The sequence below is a fragment of the Chanodichthys erythropterus genome, chromosome 9, assembly GCF_024489055.1.
Source record: "Chanodichthys erythropterus isolate Z2021 chromosome 9, ASM2448905v1, whole genome shotgun sequence".
Classification (NCBI taxonomy): Eukaryota; Metazoa; Chordata; class Actinopteri; order Cypriniformes; family Xenocyprididae; genus Chanodichthys; species Chanodichthys erythropterus.
Window position 1 is genome coordinate 24,514,355 of NC_090229.1, and position 22,758 is coordinate 24,537,112.

The 22,758-nt window shown below is 37.1% G+C and overlaps 1 protein-coding gene across 4 annotated transcripts in view; it reads left to right on the plus strand.

Annotated features, from left to right (window-relative positions):
- Nucleotides 1-6,811: 6,811 nt before the first annotated feature.
- The window catches only part of ncor2 (nuclear receptor corepressor 2), a 124,156-nt gene continuing 108,209 nt past the window's right edge, over nucleotides 6,812-22,758 (plus strand). For 3 of the 4 annotated variants that reach the window (XM_067395116.1, XM_067395121.1, XM_067395120.1), the window contains exon 1: nucleotides 6,812-7,232. The gene's annotated coding sequence lies outside the window, so the exon portion shown is untranslated. Of the gene's footprint in view, nucleotides 7,233-17,367; nucleotides 17,436-22,758 lie in introns of those variants that run through there. The other variant, XM_067395119.1, reaches the window with a different exon arrangement.

Consider the following 22,758-nt stretch of genomic DNA (forward strand, 5'->3'; position numbering starts at 1 on the left):
TAAGAGAATGACTTGTACAGCAGCGTTTGTGCATGAAGGCACCTCATGAAACCTCATGATTTCGGACAGACTTCTGAGGCAGCGTAACAGTTTAATGATCTACAGCAATATAGCGCAAGTTTTGGTGAGAACTAAGCAAATATTTAATAATTACAGTAGTAATTTCTCGATAGAAATAATATCAAAATTGAAATATGTTGATCAAAATCGTACATTTATACACAAACTGAGCAGCAAACGCAACTTTCGGACGCCATCTTTATTTTTCTAGCTCAACTGTCATAGAATGGAAAGCACAGGATTGTGGGATATCAAAGGCAGCTAAGGATACATCCATGCTTCCTTCATAAATCGATCTGAAGCAGGTAGCTCATGAGACAGGAAGTGAAGCTAACTTTGGATTCGGACGTGCCTTGATGCCTTATTTCCTTGAAATGTGTCCTCAGAAGGCAGCATTTTCCAGTTTTCGGACGCAGCCTTAGTCTAGAACTAACTAGAATAATCATCAAGTTCACTCACATCAGCACACACATCGCCTCTGTAGTGATGGTAGAAACTAAGCTTTTTGAAGCTTCGAATCAATTGAACTAACTGCTTCGCAAAATGATTCACTGTTTTGAAGTGTTCTAGACGACACACGCTGGTGACACCTACCGGTCAAAACATTGTAAATGCAACAAAAACTCAGGGCAAACATGCATAAAACAGCTTTTAAAAACCCATTTCAAGTGTTTTATTGAAAGTATTATCTATCAAATACAATTAACTAATCATCTAATATCATTAAATATTAAGTGTCTGTGTTATGTGTTCTTTTAGTATTTTTCAGGGCTTGTTTTGTTTGTTCTATGGATGGCTCAGCTAAACAGGCCAATAAGTGCATAAAACTGAATATCAGTGAATCTGCATTATTCATGGGTTCACAGAGATCGTCCCCAGCGGTGAACCATTGCAATTTCGAAACAGTTATGATGTAACAAAGCTTTGTTTACTGAAATCAAGTGACTTTGGCAGTCTGAAACGCTCTGAACCAATGATTCGAAACAAAAGATTCGTAAAAGCTTTGAAGCTTCATGAATCACTACGCCTCTGCACTTATTCCCGATTTCTCTCAACATGGTGACAGAGCTGTCAGTCAATAAATGTGAAAACAAAGTAACTTGCGTTACTTATTTGAAAGAGTAACTCAGATATTTTGTTGTAAATTTAAAAGTAATGCGTTACTTTACTAGTTATTTACTAGTTAGAAAAAAGTAATCTGATTATGTAACTCACATTACTTGTAATGAGTTACTCCCAACACTGTTCTTGAGTTAATTTCTCTCGTTTGACCTCTCCCTCAAGGCAGATAAGCACTGGAACATCAAGCGTTTGAGGCAATGTGAAAAACTACTGACTCACGCTTATGAATGTCAATTCAGATATTGTTTTTTTTTTTCTTTCCTGGCTCTCTGAAGGTTACCCTGACACACATCCATTGTAAATGTCAACATGCAAATCCGAAGACTCACATACATGAGATTAGCACCACAGGGCAAAGATATGAGGTGGCTTTGTGTCAGAGAATCATCCTGTGAGATCACCGCCATATTGTTATACTTTAGAAAAGCAGAATCGCATGTAATGAGCAGACAAAGCTACGAATGCTTACAGTAAAAAATGCCAATTACACAAGGAGCTGCCCACACAAACAATATGCCCCTAGCGGGTCAACATTGTTTACACAGAGGTGTGGAAATGATACTCTCTTGACATATTAGACTCCTTGGGAAGATTGTGTGTGAAAGGTTGATTAATTCTGGAGCGTCACGGATGCGTGGCTGTCGGTGCCTGATGGCTGTGGGTGGCTGAGCTGCAGAGAAAAGGATTCAGCTCATTAGAGAAACCACAGGTCATTTACTGAGCCAACAGTGTGATCTCTCTGACACTATTCTTCAATGTTAAAACACTGTATCCACAGCTTGTGTCTCTGCGGGCTTCAAATAGCCCAGATGTGGTGGGCCTGGAGAGATCGCTCAGGGGGTACAACACATTAGTGTCTGCAAGAGCCATTTGCAAAAGTGTGCATGTGTTTTCTGGAAATGCAGTGATATTTCAGTTGGATGACAGAACCTCTGATATTTTGTTTGGCCAAGTATTTTAGATCATTATGCAGACCAAGGTTTGTGGTCTAAATTAGTTAAAGTCACAAATACATGGATATGGTAATGCCAAACATTTTCGGTTCCTATTTACTTCCATTGTAGTTTTTGTCTATATACAATGGAAACCAGAACTGTTACCAACATTTTTCAGAATATCTTCTGTTATGTTCCACAGAAGAAAAGTCAAACATAGGGTGAGTAAATAATGACAGAATTTTCCTTTTTGGGTGGATTATGCAATTGAATCTGACACAATGGACATATCTGCAAAACGTTCAACTGCAGAACCTTCTCATATTAATTAGTATTCTATTGATTTTAGACATTAAATAATGAAAGTTTTTTCCTAACAAGATGTATATAAATTCATTAACATTTAAATCATAAATCATTCCAAATGGATGTCTGAGCATTTGATTCTTCCTTTAAGATGTCTCTTTTAGTATTTGATATTTGATTTGTCATTATTGAATTATAGTTTTAATTATGCCGGTTGTTCTGGATTGATAATGACAATAAAAAAATCAAACAGAAATTATATTTAATATTATTTTTGTTATAGTTTATGATACCTCAAAAAGTAGAGTTTCTGCTACTTGAAACTGAGTTTAAGCATTTGATTTATCATTTGAGCAGCTGTTTTGAGCATTTATCATGTTAATTTTCTTAGGACAAAAACATCCCATAGGCTATTAAAGGCCAGATTTACTAAACAGGGCAAATTAGTGTGAGAGCGCAATTCCAAAAAATGCAGATGGGAGTAGAAAGTTTGCGTGTGATCTACTGAGGATGCCCAAATTAAAGAACACAGACAAAGCCGGATCATTTCTATAATGAACAACGCAACCAAGAGCAGCGCAAAATAGCGTCTGATTTAAGACATGATTTAAGACAAGACTTTGAAAAAAAAAAAAAAAACATGCACAGACAAATCCAAATTAAACCCTGCGTCTCGTGACGACACATTGATGTCCTAAGACACGAAACGAATTTGTGTGAGAAACCGAACAGTATTTATATAATTTTTTACCTTTAAAACACCACTATGTCCAACGGCCCTGCACAACCAGTGTGTGAGGTCTGAATGCGCTCTGACAACGGCAGTGATGTCTCGCGCTCATTGAAGCAAAGCGCGAGACATCAGTTCCGTCATCAGAACGCGTTTTTTGACCTGCATAACCGGATGCTGAATGCAGTTGGACATAGTGGTGTTTTAGAGGTAAAAAATGATATAAATACTGTTCGGTTTCTCGCACAAACCAATTGTTTAGTGTCTTAGGACATCAATGTGTCATCACGAGACGCAGGGTTTAATTTGGATTTGTCTGTGCATGTTTTTTTGTTTTTTTTACTCTTATAGACGAAGTTCCCACTGGCATGCATTACATGACTGACAGACCAGTTGGAGTTAAAAATAATCATTTGTGTTCTAGTGAAGAAACAGTCTCCTACATCTTGGATGCCCTGGGGGTAAGCAGATGAACATCAATTTTTCATTTATGGGTGAACTATCCCTTTAATTTAAATACTCTCCTCCCATAAATTTTGTGTCTGAAAGAGAAACTTCTACAAATGCATATGCAACAAGCAGTGGTGTAGTCTAGTTTTTTGTAGTGAGTATACTGTGACCCCAACCACCAGCCCCCCCAAGAGTTCATTTTTGGTCACGAGTTTATGGTCACTGAATATTGAAATTTGTTCTGAGGTAACATTACAGGCATGAAAACGGGTCGGGGTGAAAAAGGTGAGAAGGATATTACCCCTCTAGGGGGGTCCGGGCGCATGCTCCCCCGGAAGAAAAATTTTAATATTCCACATTTTAAAGCATCAATCTGATGCATTTTGAGATGCTTTTTTTGCCAACCTGGGGAGAGCTGGAGAAACTTAACTTCAGCCATGAGTCAAAAATGATCATGGCCTCCTTACTAAGTATTATGCAAGCCATTTCATGCCAGCCTGTCACTGGGTCTAACATTTACAGTATATTTGGGGGAAGAACCTAACGCTATGATTGGTCGAACTCTTCTTCTTTTGCTGTTGCTTGATTTGAGGACTGCGCGTGCACAGAGGCATCATCAGGTTTTTGCGTAGTTTAGAGTTACAAATCGTACCAGCGTACTTTGAAGTCAAAATGCGTATCCGCTACGTAAATTGTGTACAGGTTGGCAGGTCTACTTATTAGAACAGTGGAGCACTTTACCTTCTGCCTTGTCAGTCCCCTCACCTCAAAATCTAACTCCTCAAAAACTGTAGCATTAGCTAATAATTTTCCACCGGAGCTTTAGCTAGCTGGCTAATGTTGTGTTCTCTCCTACTGTGTTCAATGACTCAATTCATCAAGCTGTAGCTAACGTTAGCTAAGTCTATGTCAACAGAGCTCCTGGGTAACTTATATACCAGAAAATATTAAAATTATTGAAACCATTCAGGGCTCAACGCTAAGGATTTTTTCTGCTGGCCCAGTTGGGCCAGTAGTTCAAATTTTTACTTGACCCGCCGAAATTTTCCGGGCCCCACAACAAAAAAATTAATAAAAGTAAAAGACAAGAAAATGGGCCTATAAAATAAGCATAGTTATTGTTTTCATTGTTTTTGATAAATTTAACCTCAATACATAATGTTATGACACCAAAAGCTACTAGATTTATTTTAAATATTATTAGACAATAAACAGTAAGTAGTAAAATAGTAACAAATAATCAAATTACGAGTAATAGCACAAATAAATACAACAGAACAAACATATAAATGAAATGGTGCTTTTCAAGTTTTTTATGTAGGTTTAAACAGAAGATTTTCAGGTACAGAAATTGTAATTAATGTATAACTATAGAATAGATAACTTCATTAAAGTTAATCAAGAGCAGCTACAGATGCATAAAAATGTTTTTAATGTTCAAAATATAAAACGTTAAATACTGTTATTTGAAATTTTTAAAAATGAAGACACTTTAAATGTGAAATTTAACCCGCCAGTAGGTGGCAGCCAATCACTGTTAATGAGCGAATCATTGAGATTCAACCGATTCATTCAAGCAGCTGATTCATTCAGGAAGTGTTGCTCAGAGACGCAAAACAATTCGGTGGACTTTGGAACTATTTTCGTTGGTGAAATACAGCGAAACAGACGATTTGGTGTCTAAAATGTAAGTCACTTGATATTAAGTTCTTGTTCATTAAATTGTATGCTGAATAAATCCTATATCACATTTGTAATCATGCTAATATTTGGAGAAAAACTTAGCTCTTTGTGTAATATTGATTAACTTTATTAAATTATATATGAAATATATACAGGGCCATTTTTGCCCCTTATCTTGAATTTTGGGGGCATTTTAATAGACTAAATCACGCAGTGAAAGCGTACACTTTAACCGTAGGTAACAATACCTATGCTGTGTCTAGTAACATTAGACTGTTTTTGTAAAGTGAGGGACATACTCGATAATTTCAGATCGTTAAATCAACAAGTAGCCTACGATATTATAGACGATATAACGCACACCCTACAGCACTTGCCCAATCGGGCAAGTGACCGGTGCGTCTACTGTCCCGAGCGTCGTTCACACTGGCCCCGGGCCATCGGGCAGTCCTGTCGAGCCCTGCCATCACTCACCAAATTCAGTCAGGTAAATCGCCGAGGCCAGGCGTGCTTTCAGCTTCTGATGGTGGTCTGTGATGCAAGGCCCTTCGCGTTAATATTTCCATGCACTCGCGCGCCCTTCTGGCACGCGCATCTGTTCACAGTTCACTGAATCGCAGGTCGCAGTTCACCGAATCTCGCGCTCCCTTCTGGCACGTGCACCTGTTCGCAGTTCACTGAATATGACGAATTTGACGTTACGTGACATTGTTTACAAGCTGTTATTAACGTCTTTCCGCAGTTGAAACACCGATTATGCAAATACACAAGACATGATATGGATTTCATTAAGTTGTTCTGTATCTTTTAACATACCTTTAGAAGTTCATTCATGTTTATTCAACGCTGAAACTGGTATGAAAACGGAGTAGAGGGTCAGTTCATGTGTGCTTTACGCTACCGCTTCTCTTGAACTGATAAGGCGTTACACATCAAAGAGCGCCAAAACGGTATTTATGTTTTTTTTTTATTATTTATTATTATTTCGTTGTAAAATGGGCAGAATTTGAAATATTAAACTTTGTTTCATGTCAAAAGCAACAAACCACAAATCTTATTGTGATTTATTGGATGGTTACGTATCCTTGTGCTTTTTTAAGTGGGTATACGGAAATCCTTGATCTTTCCTAGTGGGTATACGGCGTATACCTGCGTATCACGTAGACTACACCACTGGCAACAAGGCCAGCTGCAAAAATAACTGTGTCCCACGCCTTTTCAGCGTTAATTTTTCACTGCATGTCTTTAGTAAATCATGACAGTAGTTTTTTAACGGCAAAAGAGGTTTTGCGCTAGTAAATAAGCTGTTAGTAAACCTATCTATCTATCTATCTATCTATCTATCTATCTATCTATCTATCTATCTATCTATCTATCTATCTATCTATCTATCTATCTATCTATCTATCTATCTATCTATCGCAGTGGGACCTATTTTCTAGAAACGCACTGGCCCTTTAAGAGCTGAGAAGCTGCACTTGACGTCTAGCGACTATCACTTTGCCAGCAGCAGCAGTCAGTCAGTCAGTCAGTCAGTCGGACTCAAGTCATCTCTGATCCGCAGAGATTCTCGTTCAGTCCCTTCGTGTATTTACAGCCACTACTGCGAAAAACAACTACACAAAATGGATACGAACTGCTCTTCTCGAATAACAGCCGTTTGGAGATAAGAGGGCGGAAACGCGAGTAAAACAGACGGCGGAGAAAGAAAAACAGACGAGGAGCGCGAGAAGGCCGAACCATTGAGGGAGCGCGAGAGCAGCTTAGTTTCTCACGCGACAGAAGCGCGGCGCTCAAGTGGATTTGGGGCTCAAAACAACGAGGACGAAAAACACGCCCGTAGCAAACCGTACATGTGGATTAACGTTATTCGTGGAAATTTCTTTATTTCTTTCTCCACAGAAACTACAGACCTTCAGCGACAGACCTTCACCTTCCGCGGAGTGGTAAGTTACTACAAGACGTTTTGCCCACGAGTCTGTCAGCAGTTCAGTTTTTAGGGTGCCGAGAGTTCTCAGACCCGTTTGACGGAGAAACGGGGTCTGTCAGCGGCAAACGTCCGTTATTCCTTCACTGAACATCTACTGGATTGAATGAGTGTCCCTGCGCGAGGCGGAAATCAACCCCTCCGTGAAGACTGGCCGGCTAGTTAGCATAGCTAGCAGTGTTTATGATTTAACGTTAGACGGAATGTCGTTAATATTCACTCTGCAGGTTACGTTATGTATTCAGTTAGCAATCTAGCATTATATTCAATGTTTTGAAAAACACACTGTCGCCGTTGAGCGGTTATTTGGTTTAAGCTAACGTTAGTGGAGTTAGCTCGGTTTATGTGGTCTTGTATTGAATGCTTAGCTAGTTCTGTGGTAACGCTGCCGGGTGCAAGCAGAGAATGAGGCGTATATTTTCAGTCTGGGAATGTTTCTTCGGTGTTTATCAGATTAAATGAGTGGTATTTAGGATTTCTTGTCAACAGCTCATTATTGAACGTGTCTAGGTGCTGCAACATGGTCCTGGTTTAAAGAATAGCGCCATAATGTTGTTTCTTAAAGAGCGAAATCATTATGTTAGTTGAATCTTGAACAATTTTGGGTTAGATCGACACGTATCTTATGAAATATAAATAATGAACATACGATTAATGGCAGTAAATATTTGTTTTTCATGGGACTGGCCTTCGTAGACTTAAGCAATATGTGGTTTATTGAGCCCATATTTAGAGCTGGAGCTCGTGCAGTGACGTACTGAACTGCGACTTATTTGTGTAGCACTTCACAAATCTCTACACTGCCTCCTCTCTGTTCCATTGTTTTCATGTGAAGCGGAGACTTTGGTTTCCTTCATTGTACTGTAAATATTACTCAAAGTGTTGAAGACTTGCATAAACAAGGTGGGATAACATCCCCGCCCCCTTCACAAAGCTCTCTAACACCTTCATAGCCCGCTGATGATGAGGCTGGAACTACACTCACTCACTTTCCATGTCTCGGATGTTGTTATTAAGGGTCAATAAATCATAGTAGATACCAAATGCTTGTCAACAGCTGTTGATTTGCACATGAAAGGCAGTGGAATGTGAAAAATGGAGGCCACACAGCTTAAGTGTATTAGTGTAATTGGACATGGGCCAGCGGAGGGCTTTTTTTTTTCTCTTGAGCAGCACTCTTTCCCACTGTACATTAGAAGAGAACAAAGCACAGTGTCATAAGTGGACCAGCGAGATGCCTGAACCCAAAACACAACTGGCCTCAGACAACCTCTTTGCTCTGCAGGGCCGCCAGAACTCATGGCCAGAAAACAACAGATTTGTTTTGGACTCACATCAACTCCAGTTCCACCCCTCTGCGTTGAGTATTGAGTAATGATATTCTTCCTCCCTCTCCTCACTGCTCCATGCAGATTAGTGATAAGCTTTGAAAAGAAATGAGTTTGCCTTTTAACCATTGTCTGGTGAAATGTGGAGCTAGTTTACCACTTTATCTTTGTCTGTTTTTGAAATGCTTTGCACAAACTCTAATACATGGTGCACAGCAGTTTTGCAGCTGCAAGCTTTATTAAAGCAGGCCTTTTTGTTAATTCATGTCAGATGCCTTGTTTCTCCTTATATGAACTGTGGAACATGCTTAAGTAGTATTCAGGGACAAGATAAGGAGTTGATAGCGTACAAAGTGTTTGTCCTTGACCATACTTCATTTTTATAAATGAGAAGCTAGAGTGGAACATCGGAGGAAATTAACCATATGCAAAATGCTTTCTGTGTAAGCAGACTCCTTGGCTTCCCATTAAGCCGTTACTCTTTGTATCGACTGTGGTGGACCACTTTGCTGAGTTGGCTGTGTTGTAAAGGGTGGGTTTTGACCCTGTTGCAGTGCTGCTTCTATAAGTCTCCAGAAGATCTGCTCCTGCAATCACTGTGCATTGAAAAACACTTTGTTTGTCTTATTCATTAAAGGTGTTCATCATCATCAGCCATGTCCGTGTAGACTATATTTTAGGGATGCACCGTTATGAACATTTTGGCAGATAAATCTAAAGAGCCTGATTACAAAAACAAAAGTTTCACCATTAAAAGCCTTGTCCCAAGCACACAATTATAATGTTCTCATTACAATCTTAATGTAGTCTGTATGACAGACTTGCGCTGTATGTTGCTCTTAACTGTATTTTCCTTTTTGAAGTGATTTTAATCACATTTCATGCAATTCAAAACCATAATGGTGGACAGTGCGCATCTGAAGTGTCCCAGCTGATGGAAATAATCCATTATTTATCAGCTTTAATATATTTGCCAAATTTTCTTATTAGGCCGAAAATGATAACATTAAAAATGAACATATATCGGCCAATAATGATATGGTGGCCGATATATTGTGCATCCCTACTATATTTAAGCATTATCAATGTTTATATATTAAACACTTACGTTCAAAAGTTTGGGGTCATTACGTTTTTATATATATATATATATATAAGAAGTTGCATATGCTTGCTAAGGCTGCATTTATTTGATTCGAAATACAGTAAAACAGTAATATTGTAAAACATTACTGTTACTAAATATACTATTTTAATATACTTTAAATATACTTACTGTAATTTACTCCAGTAAAGGCATTGTTGAATTTCCAGCATCATTACTCCAGTCTTTAGTGTCACACGATCCTTTAGAAATCATTTTAATATGCTGATTTGGTGCTCAAGAAACATTTCTTATTATCAGTGTTAAATGGTTGTGTGCTGCTTAATATTTTTGTGGAAAGTTGAAACAGTGATATATTTTTCAAGAGTCTTTGTTGAATAGAAAGAAGAGCATTTGGTTGAATTAGAAATCTTTTGTAGCAAAAATTTGTCACTTTTTATAAATTGCAGAATAAAACTATTCACATTTAAGTTAATTAGCATCAGTTTGATGCTTTAAAGTGCACTTTACTATGATTATCTTCTAAATATTGTTTTCACTACTTTCATAGAGCATTTTTACAGGTCTTTTGGGTCCATGAATTGCCCTGTTAGAAGAAAAAGCATTCTCCTTTCACCCACCTTTTGTGTTCAGTTCTGTTGCCTGCTATCAGCATCAGTTGTGTCATATCAGGCACAGTTAGATAAGACAGAATTGCTGGAGTTCCCCCAGTGGTGGAGTGATAGCAGCATGACGTAACCACTAGTGTGCTGTATGTGTAATGTTGACACTGCTGTGTTTGTTAGCTCAGTGAGGCAACAATACCCCTTATCTGCTGTTGATGGCACCAAATCTGGAGAGACGTTTATGCATGTATATAGGGTCAAAATATTTTTATATTTAACCTTTTGATTTACATTGAGTGAGATAAAGTCATTGTTCTGCTATTTGGAGTCATAAAAGTAAAAAAATTATTAATAAATAAAAATTATAGTTTTTAGGGGTGTGACGATACACAAAACCGACGGTTTTATATTAGTGAATATATTTAGTGAAAGAGTTAATTTCTCATGCTGTGCGACAGTGTTTACCGGCTGTTTTATTGACGTCTATCTGCAGTTGAAACATTAAGCGATTACATAAGATGATATACTTTTCAGTAAGTTGTACTGTATCTTTCAACATACATTCTGTAACTAGTATTAAAGAGGAGGAGACGATCGCGTTCACTCGTGCTCTGCGCTGCAGCTTGAGCTGAGGCGCCTGTACATTGTTCTGTCACGGCACATTAAATTGTTTGTTTGTTTTTAGACAAAATTCACTATTGCAGAATAATGTCTTAATGTATGACTTGATTTGATCAGAATTGAGCCTGACTGATCCCATTAGCTAAGGCAGAGTTTTGGACTAACTCCCATGGCATCTGTCCTGCACTAGTGCTGGTCAGTGTGAGTGTTGTAAACATGTGCCCATGGCCAAGTGTTTGATTGCTAAAAAAAGACCAGAGTAAATAGGCTGCAAATACCATTAAGACTATTTGACTAATGGCTACATGCCAAAGGTCGGGGAGCCTTTGTTTTTACTGCAAGGAATGTGAATGTTAGCGTTGTTGTTAGTGGGTGGTGTTTTGAACCATTTGAATGCATTATAAGAAGGCCATTTGAACTTAAGTGTCTGGTGGAGCATGGAGTGGAGAGCACAGAGGCCTTCTGGGTGTTTTAGAAGAAGTCCTTGATCTGACATCAGTTTTTTATTTGGTCAGAATGGAGTACTAGTGCTGAGTGCCCTATTAAAGTTCAGTAAATGCACTGTCTGGAGGCCCTAACTGTCAACCACTCCCTGCAGCCCTTCACAGGGATTGGGCAAACAGCCACTGCTCACCTCTTCTCTACTCTCAGACGCCTCCCGTTTTATCTCTACAATCAGTTCCTCTTTCATTGTTACACAATGGTGACTTGCTACACAGAACCACAACTTAAAATAACAGCAAAGTCTTTTAGATTTTTTACAACTGATTATGACCCGCATATACTTGAATATAAGCAAATGTATGCATGCTTGTTCTGTCGATAAGATAATTTTATCCAAGCACTGCTGATGGGTTTACCCTGTTTAATTTGACTGTAGGTGATTATCACATGAAACCATCATATTCATATCAGCACAGCAGCGTTTTGTGAGTATTTCCTGCTAAGCAAAATAGAACAGTTACAACTTCCTTTTTTCCCTACTGCTTTATTTGCTTGTGCTGTTTGAGTAGTGAGCAATCTTAGAATACATTCCGATCACTTCTCGCCTCAAATGTTTAATCAGTCTATTTAAACAGATTCTTTAAGGAAGTGAATGTACTTAGTGCAGCTGTAGCATTAAACTAGCTGCATGCACTCGTGTTTGGGTGCACACTCAGCGTTTGTGCTCTTTGTAAGAGTTCTGTAGTTGTCAGCAGTGGTGTCAAGTGCAAGTGGTCTTACAGTGGTGGCGGTCTGTGGAGAAAGTCAGTGTCTGTCTACACAACCACATCAATAGCAGCTGCTACTTCTCTGACATTTTTAGTAATCTGGAGAGCAGCCAGCAAGAGGGACTAAAAATGTAGGTGTGCGTGTCTGTATGCGTTCATGTGACACTGGGTGTCAAGTACAGCGTGTATTCAGATTGTGATTGTGGTGTCGAGTGCTGGGGATGGACTGTATTGAGTGATAGAATTTATTCGTGTGTTCTACTGAGCCACATGAGCCCTGCGCGTTCCTGGCATTGAGTTGACTGCAGGCATTGTATGAATGCAGGCTCTTTCTGTTGGAGAATAACAGGATTGTTGATGGCAAAATTGAAGGAGCAGTTGAAGGTTCTGCTGAAAGTATCTATTTTGTAATGTTTTGTGACAGAAGTCACATTATGTTGGAGATCCGTCCTGTACTGAAGGTTCTTATGACTAAATGTTAGCAATCCAACAAGAGATTTGACAAATAAAGCCCTTGAATCATGAAGTACAATGCCAAAAATGTTTGTTTGCAGAAATGTTTTTAGTGGCTGATATTTAATTGATATACATAGAAACGTTACGCTTATTTTTACACAATGTTTTCTCAACAATATTTTAAAAACAAAGCTGTGCATTATCCATTTGTCAAGGCTGTTGGTTGAGGTTGAAACTGAAAGTCACTATGAAACCAAAAATGAACAGTTCTTATTTTTTTATGGAATATTGCATTACTTGTTATAAATGATTTATCTGTGCATATCATTATTTTTTAATACTTCATGCACCCTCATAATCTTTAATCAAAATAATTTGCCCTTCCTCTTGGAGTGATATCTCTTCTCTGATGACCGTTTACTGGTGTGAGGGTGGGACATCCTGTCAAACATTAATAATCCAATCAATTCTCAATGGACAAAATTAGAGATGCACGGAAATTTCGGCCGCCGAAAATTATCGACCGAAAGAGAAAACTGACTGAACTGACTGGGGAAAAAATAATAATAATAAAAAAAAAAAAAAAAAAATATATATATATATATATTATTAGGGCCACGCAATATCGCGTTCATTATCGAAGGCCTTGATTGCCTTCGATAATGAACACGATGTTGCGTGGCTTGTCAGTGAACTACGGCTCTGTCTATTAAATGCCGCTCCATTTGAAAGCAGGTGATGGCGATTTAGCGGCATTCAGGAAACCGGCTTTACTGACGAAATGCACGTGACAATTGCATGCCATATATCGCCCAGCCCTAATATATATAATATTTGGATAATTGGTGAAAAAATAAATCTGTTAATCTGATTCTGTTGCATAGAAATGAATAATATATTGATATTTAATAGGGATGTGACGAGATCTCGTGGCACGAGATCTCGCGAGACTAATATGTGACGAGCCAAAAGTAGTCTTGTGAGGTTGTTGCCATGACAGAGTGTTAGGATGATTAGGAAAGAATATGCCACCGCTTCGTTTACATTTCGCCTCCACTGTCGTTTTGCTTTGTATTTAAATAAAAAATATTTATTTCAGTTGGATAACGGTTGCCACCACTCCATATTTACAGAGTTACGCACGATCGCTAAAAGTGAAAGTAAATGCGCGCACGCATTCAAACGTGATTTCAATACCCCGCATTTTGAAAGCGGCTCCCTGATGAATACAGATATCTCTCAATATGAAAGCTATTTTAGGCTGGGCAGCGTAGTTGTAACCATCTCTTAGCTCTGTATCAAAGAAAAATTTGGTCTTATTTGCACTTTGGTTGCACTTATTGTAAAGTGTTACCATAAAAAAACGAATAACAGTTTTCTCTTAATCTTATTAAGCACAAACAGTAAGGTTTCATTTGTTAACATTAGTTAATGCACTGTGAACTATCATGAACTAACAATGAATGACAATGAATGATCAGTTTGTGGAAAGGAGTTCAGTTAGGAGGTCTAAAGTTGTAGAAGCTCATAAATCATGTACAGTAAGGTCTGAAGAGACCGAAATCATACAGAAGAGAATTCAGTCAGTTGAGTTAGTAGCAAAACCTTTTACAGTACTTGAGTATTGTTGTCTTTTACTGTATATGATAATTCATACTCAGAAAGCAGAACTGAATGACATTCATTACGAGATGATTAGTTAAAACATTTCAAATACACCTGCAGAATATTTTTTTCTAGTCAAGTATTTCGCCATTGAGAATTTCTTAAAAATAGTATGTAAAAATCTTGTCTCATCTCTTGAACTCAATCTCGAGTCTCGTCTCGTGAGATAGGCAAAGGTCATCTTTACCATGAAAAAAAAAAGTTTTAACCAAAAGAACAAAACCCTTTTTAATTTGTCCATTTAGGTCTGTAATATACTGTATTAATGTGCTCTAACAGAAATGTTAAGAAAATTGCCTTGTTTATCCACAATATATGTGGTAAGCAACAATGCTTAAATTAAATTTTCAACCAACCATATTTCATGCTTTCAAAAAAGGGATTAAAGACCCCATTTTTTTAAACTTTATTTTAGCAGTAAGCATTGTGTAGAAAGATGGATACATGCCTGAGAAATAAATACACTCATTTAGTCATAACAGCACTGCCTGATGAATTTATAAGAGCTAGAATAAAGAGGTCAGGACGCTTCAGTGCTCTGTCACGTCCGTAACGTTTTAAAGATTAAGTTTATGTCATATAACAATTATAAATGCAAATAACTTGTAACTTTATGTGCAAAGCTAAATTATGTTTATGCTTATTAGGATCAACAATTCATTTCACTACGTTGCTCTGAACAACCATAATAAGCGTTACGGGCGTGACCGTTACGGACGCTTCATATTAAATCCTATGAGTTTGCTTCTTTATATTGCTGTGATCTGTTTCAGGCTTACCATATCAGAACATATCCAATAATCGCAATACTCTTTGTGCTTTGTTAGTTTTAATATGAAAAAGGTTTAACTTTCAAATTCAGTCGATTTTATAACAAAATTTAAACAATAGATGTCGCTCTTTAATAGCCTACGGCGCGTGACAGATTAGCTACTGCAGCGCCTGTAAGCGGCGGATCAGGTGCACATGAACCGATCTTCTCTTCCTCTTGCCAGAGAACGAAATATGAACATCAAAAGGTAGGCCTATATGATACAGTACAACTTATAGAAGAGCATTGTGTCTCATAGGACACTTCCCTCGGGAATTGGGATGTCGCGTTACCGGTTGGTTAAAAATGAATAGCCTAGCCTATTGATCACAATCCGCGCGATCAAGCTGACAAAATGAAAATAATAAGATTGCAATAATTTTGACTTGAAATAAAGTTTGATCATTTTGACTCAAGACTCCGCTTTAAACTCTGAAAACTAGACGAAAAAAACCGTGTGGTCATTCATACACAAAACATAAAACTGACTTGATTGCGATTGGCAATAGTGTCAATCGGTTCACCTGACTGTGGGGAAAACATGCGATTTTAAACTGCTTTATGATAAACATTAATATTTGTCAATGTATTTTAGCAAGCAGTTCTGTAAGAAGGAAAATCATGGTTTCTAAATTGATTCTTGAACAACGCACATGCTTGTCAACATGAGAAATAGGTCTAATCCATAACCTTTTGCACTACAGAGTATAACGTTACATTTGTATAAAGTTTAGTAAAAAGTTGATAAATTGTGGAGTCTTACCATACTGGTATCCCAGATTTCAGTATTTGGTGGTTTAAATGCTTGCTTGAGGTCTCTGTGAAAGTTTTAAAGCAGTTTTAAACCAGTCTTTTGTGCCGCTTTCAGACCGGTCACATCCGTAACGGAAAACTGTCACATCCGTAACGTTGTTTTTTCCTCATTAATGCGAACATGAAAAATGAAATAAAATTATTATTTTATGCTCTGTGAAGAGCCAACCCTTCTTCATTCAGTGGGCAGTATTACTTTTGGTTTGCGCAATGTAATTCACAGAATTCTTAAAAAATATGTTGTCACCCAAAACTTAGTGACTTTTTTTTGTCACGTCCGTAACGCTGTATATTTCCCTCATCTAAAATATAAAACAGTTGAATAGACTGACATTTTTCTAATGTCTGGACTCCTTTAGTAAGGGATTATGAATATATAAATAGACGGTTCAATATGTTACTATTAAATGCATTCTTTGAGCGTTTATTCAAGTTTTGACTCCAAATGTCACGTCCATAACGCTGGAATTGCCCATTAATATATTTCCTGTCAAATGTTAGTGTTACTTTCAATATAAGTGTTGTTTGTGGTTGTTGTATTTTATTGGCTTTTATTTTTAAAATTCAGTATCATAAAAATGATTGAATTTCATTAAAACGTATAATATAAATACAATTATACAAAAAAAGCAATTTTAAAATAATAAATAATTAAGAAGCATTTTCGGTTTTGGATTTCGGCCAAGTGCATCCAGAAGTTTCGGTTTTGGCCCAGAGTTTTCATTTCGCAGCATCCCTAGACAAAATTAATCGATCATATATATATAATTTTTTTTTTTTTTTTTTTTTGGTTTGAAATGCCGATCAGATATAGTTCACAATAGGGAAAAGACTATCAGAACCTCTTTTTTCCTTTATGACTTGAAACAAGAGATGCTTCAGTTAATCAGCCAAGTGAGACCAATTATGCTAATAATCTCAAAATTACTTGGCTAATATATGTTTAGGCCCATCACTAATTATTTGCACTTTTGGTAAAAGTAATCAGCAAATGCCCTAATGGCTGCGATAGGAAGTTATCATTGAAGACAGAAAAAAATCAGTGAATAAAATCTATGGAATGCTTTCTGAAGTGTGCAAGCAAGGCTTTATCACCCGTTCTGTTTGAGTGGATCTTTTTACCAGTCAGTGTATCTAATGTCTGTGTTTTGAGTTTAGCTCAGCTGCTCTCTGGATTCTCACCCGACCTGCACTTCGAACTGAATATTAGGGTAGAGTAAAGGCTGTGTGTGGGCTGACTGTCATGCATCTGATGTGTTTTCTTCATTAGCTTACATTATCCTCAGCAGCAGTTGTGAGGGTGTAGTGTATTGGTGGTGACTCTCTCTGCCTCAGGGTTTTGTACTCACTGGCCCATTATGAAACAAGCAACTGCTTATGAAACAGGATGCGAGGGCTGGACAGATTTTGCGTAGCAGAGCATATAGCAGCTGTGTGTGTAAGAACTGGCCGAAATTGACAGATGTGTGTGACGATGGAATGGAAACAGACTGCACCTTCCTGCTATCAACCACTTACTGCTGACTTCAAGGATCTTCTTTCTCCATGCAAGTCACTCCTCTGAATATGAATGCCAGCTTTGGGATTTCTTTGCATAATATGAGCTAGGGAATATTGAGTGTTTTGAATGAGCCCAGTGATGTAAAATTGTATCTATGAACAAAAAGCTTGTTTACATGATATAAACAAAAACTACTGTTTCTAATACCGTAAGTAGCTTATGCTATTCAAATGAACAAAATCATGGGGGTCAGTTAAAAATCAAGAGAGGTAGGAAAATAATCAAGTTGAGATGGAGAAGGATAGCCAAAGGCAAGAAAGTGGAAATTGCCTGTTGGAAAAATCTCTCTGACACATCCTATGTCCCATTGTTTTCTTTGCAAGCCTGTAGGATGTCCAGAGTGGCCCGTTTAGAGCTATGAGCTGGACACAGCTCTGTATTTGAGATTTAAATATGTCTTTACCATCATCCCTTTAAATCTCCAAGTGCTTGTTCTTAAGCTGTAATAAATTCTTTAGCCCTCATGTCATTTAGCTTGAATACTCCTCAGGTCTCTGTTCTTTACCTGATATCTTATATGAGGGCTGTATCTTGTGGATTTTGTATGGTAGTTGGATCCACTATGAGTTTGCTATGTGTGTGTGAGTGAGTTTCTAGCAGCATAATAAAGTATTGACTCATGTGGAAGAGTGCCCAAGACTTTACTGGAAGAGAAGCTGTGCTTTCTATCAGTGTCTGTTGATCTAATAACAGCAACAGTCTACGGTGAGCAGAGGTTGACTGATTTATCTATGTTAATCAGCACCGACAATGGCATTCAGTTATCTGAGAATATGAACACTGATAATAGATGTTATTTCCCCCCCAATGTAACGCATGACTACATTCTGCAAGGTATGTGATTTCTATCCATCTGGTCAGGTTGATGCATTTAGCAAGACTTGTTTCATTACCTGTTTGTGAGGAGCATAGACTTTTCAAAAATAAGTATTTGGTGTATCTCAAGCTAAATGGTCATTAGTGTAAACATTACGGCTGCAACAACGAATCGATAAAATCGATAAAATTCGATTATTAAAAGAGTTTGCAACGAATTTCATTATTGATTCGTTGTGTCGCGCGACTGTAATGCCTCTCAATAAGACGATGTTTGAGTATTAAAAAAAGCGCGGTTGAGCGTGAAGCAGAGCGGAGCAAAAATAAATGGATAAATAGCAGAGCGGAGGTAGAGGAAAGACCATTGGAGAGTAAGCAAGTTTGTGAATATTTTAAATAAACAAGGAAAAACAAAATAATAGCGATCCATCTGTCATTCAGTGTTATCGTTCAGCGCTCGTGACACGCAAGACGCGTCGCTATGGAAACATTAAAGGCAAACGTTCTAAAATAACGGTCGCCTTAAAAAAACTATAAAATATTTTAAACTCACGCTCGAAAGGGTGAATATTAATCAAACAAGAAAAGACAGAGAAAATCACTCACTGCTCTTTAGCTTTAGGATTTATAATATACTAATTATATTTAATCCATAAGGAATGTTGTATGCAAGTTGTTATAAAGAATGCATATATCATTCATTGAAAAGAAGACATTGTGTTCTTCTTTAGGAGGAGTGGTTTTATTTAAATGAGATAATGTCTTTTTTATGTCACAGCAGTTAAATCTGTATCTGTATTGCATGTTCAAATTTTAATATTATTCATATTAATAGGTTAATACAGTATATGTTTTCTCCAGGAGTATATAATGGGTTTGGAAATTTTAGAGAAATTCTTAATGCATTACAATTTAACTAAACCCGTTAGATTTAGTCAACTAAAATCTTGTGATATTTAGTCAACTACTAAAACAATTCAAATGACTAAAACATGATTAAAACTGAATGGCATTTTAGTCAAAAGACTATGACTAAAACTAAATAAACATTTGCTGTCAAAATTAACACTGATCTGTTGTTATGTATTTATTCTGTGCTTTGTCCCATATTGGTTACTGTTGACAAATATATTTGGGAGTGATTGAGTGAGTGAGTGTAGTGTAGAGAAGAAGTTCCACCTTTCAAACAAATCCTGTTAAGTTTTCTGAATTGATTTTGTTTTCTTTATTTAAAAAAAAAAGATTTATTGTTGTGACAGCTCAGGTCCCTTTAAACAAAAATATACATCTTTTTGTGCACTTTATTTAAAAAAAAAATATATATATTTGGCAGATGTAAAGAATGTTTTTTGTGTTAGTTCATTTGTTTTTTGTTTTTTATTACTTTAACAGCTCAGGGATGTTAAAAGAGCAACCTGTTTTTGCATGTTCTGAGGATTTTTTGCACTGTGAATTTGCACTGTCAATTCTGTTTTTGAATAAAAGGTTGGAAATTAATACGATTGAAATAATCGTTAGTTGCAGCCCTAGTAAACATTTTATTTTTGGGTTGCATTTTGTTTATTTATTTGATTTAAGATGTTTTAAAATTTCAATTTAGTTTTTTTTTTTTTTTTTTTTTTTTTTATAAAGATCTTTCAGTTTCACAAAAAATATACAGCATTTTGTCTGAGAAATAATAAAAAGATACACTCTCATTTATAATTTGTCTTAAATCTCATTTTGTAAAAAAAAATAAAAAAATAAAAAATTGTTAGAAAATCGTAGCCTATTGTGCAACCAGTATTGTGAATCGTATCAAATCGTGAGTTGAGTGAATCGTTACATCCCTACTTGGTAGTGTTAATTTCGTAAATGAAATCTATGACACAATGTTTGTTGATGAGCTTTTTACCCATGACTAAGGCGAGATGACAATAAGTTCATTAAACGATAACTGACTATATCAACATGCAGTATCATTGGTGAAAAAAGACGAGACTAAAATGTAAAAAAGGAGACTTAATATTACAGACTGCAGGACAAGCCTCTAATACGAGCTTTCCTGTTTGTTTTTCTGTTAAACGGATTCATTTTCTGCCCAGTTTTACTTAATCTTTGCAATCTGGAAACCATGTGAATGCGCTCTCTCTATACTGTGGAAGAAGGGCTGATGATCTGAAAACATTGAAAAACAAGTAAGCTGCATTCAGCGATCACCATTAAGATATTCTGCTTAAATGAAAGTGTCATTCAGTCAGTCCGTGTTCTGTCACGACTAAGGCTGGGTATCGTTCAAAAATGTTCGATACCGAGACGATACCGATACCTTGACTTCGATACCGATACCTAAACGATACTTTTTCCGATACCAATTTTATAAAATCTGTTTAAACAAGATTACATAACCTCAAAAAAATCTTTGGTTTTATATTTTAACTTTGTTGACTTTTTTTCAGACTCAAAGACTCATCTCCTGAGCCACTGCGGGGAATAATAAAAAAGCACAAATTAACAAAATTTACCCAACACAATAAATCAGTGCAAATAGTTTTAATAAAGTTTAGTTTTCAATGCAAACATTCAGTATGTGAGGCTCTTTTTAAATCACTCAGCAAATGTTCTTCAAAAAATTAATTATTATTAACAAGATCAAAGCGGAAGTAAGAGTGACGCAAGTTCGTTGCGTCTTACCGTGAAATAAGAGTTCTGTGTCTTTAATAAAATCAACACATTAATGATTCATCTCTCATCCACCCGCAATTAATTTGAATGTTATTTTTTTATTACTTGGCCCGACCCGCAGATTATCCGCGGTATCAGGAGGACGCGGATACCCCTTTTTCAGCAGAATTGTTCGCGTTCTGGAGCCAGAGGCAGAGTCACGAACCGGTCGCGTGTTTCCATAGACTTGAGGGACGAACGCTGATGTAAAGCTGCTGTGTGTTGTACCTGTCCATAACTAGTCTAAAAAACATCGCGCGTTCCGCTGTTTCTGCAGGCAGTGCCACACTTTTGTTTTCTGTTAACAGTATCTGTAGTGAACCGGCTGCTCACATAAACAGCCGTTTCTCACCCGTCCATTCGGAGATAAACTGAAAACGAAACCGTTGATTCACTCGCCCTCTCGCACATAGGGTCTCTCTCGCGCGTATAGTATATATTTAGATTTAAATAATAATGTAGCGCAACGTTACTTGCTCCTCAACGAGACAGCGAAAGCATTTCTCCGCCCCTCTCCTCGGCTCCATTCTGAGGTACCGAAATTTGGTACCGAATGACAAGACACTTTTCGATACTCGATAGTATCGAGGCAGTTCGATCGGTACCTAAAAAGTATCGAGTTCGGTACCCAGCCCTAGTCACGACTCACAAGCCGCTTGGGCTGTTTGCTGCGACTAAATCTGCGATCAAAGCTTCTCCGTGATGAACTGTAATAAATCCAAATATTTTTGTGGTTGCAGATTTAGGGCCCTATAATTTCCGCGATCACGGAATCGCGGAATCCATTCATAAAAACGGAATTTATCTACTATATAATGCGGAATGTCACGGAATTTGTCAAATTTTTGATGAATGACTTTAAAGCAGGTCAGTACACTTAAATTGAATCGCGATATAGACTAGTGTCTGTGAATATTAAACCGCAAAAAGACTATTTAAACATGAATCCTGCATGCCTGTGTAACTCTAAAATGAATGATGCGGAAGTGTAGTTTCATTTACCTCACACACAATCGCGCGGGGACGCACGCACACTGAAGCACGTGCGACGCTCGCTGTGTTTTCGTCCTCTGTTGCCTCACTATATGAACGCACAAATTCATCTTCAGAGCTGCTCTGAAAGTCACTTCATCAGCATTAACTGCATCGTTTGAGAAAACTACCATCATAAACACAGAGAAACTCAAAGCTCTAGGCAAACCGTCAAAATAAAAGTTAGATTTAACTTGACAAACATATTACCATTGTACAGTAGAATTTAGATAAATTAATTTAACAATAAATTATTAAAATATATTTTTAAACAATAATCTGTGTTTCTTCCATGTTTTAATTTTAACAGTAAAGCTCTGTTGTGCAGCACATTGTTTGACAAAAAAGTTTAATTTTTAAATTAAATTGTTGGTAAATTGGACAAGATTCATTATTTCAATTAATTAGACATGCTTTTTGATTACTAAAATTTAATTTAACCATTAAAGTGGAGTCAAAAAATAAATAAAATGGAAAAAAAAGGAATCCAGGAAAATATATATATATATATATATTTTATTTATTTATTTATTTATTTTAAATATTTTTAAAAAAAAATGCTAAACAGCTGATTAGTTGGAATTTGGACATTTGGGAAATGTGCAGGGCTCAACATTAAGGACTACCCGATGGCCAGTGTGAACAATGCTCGGGACAGTTGACAACTGTCACTTGCCCGATCGGGCCATTGTTGTAGGGGTGTGCGTTATGTCAGATTGTTAAATAAACAATTACAATATCATAGACAATATATTGTC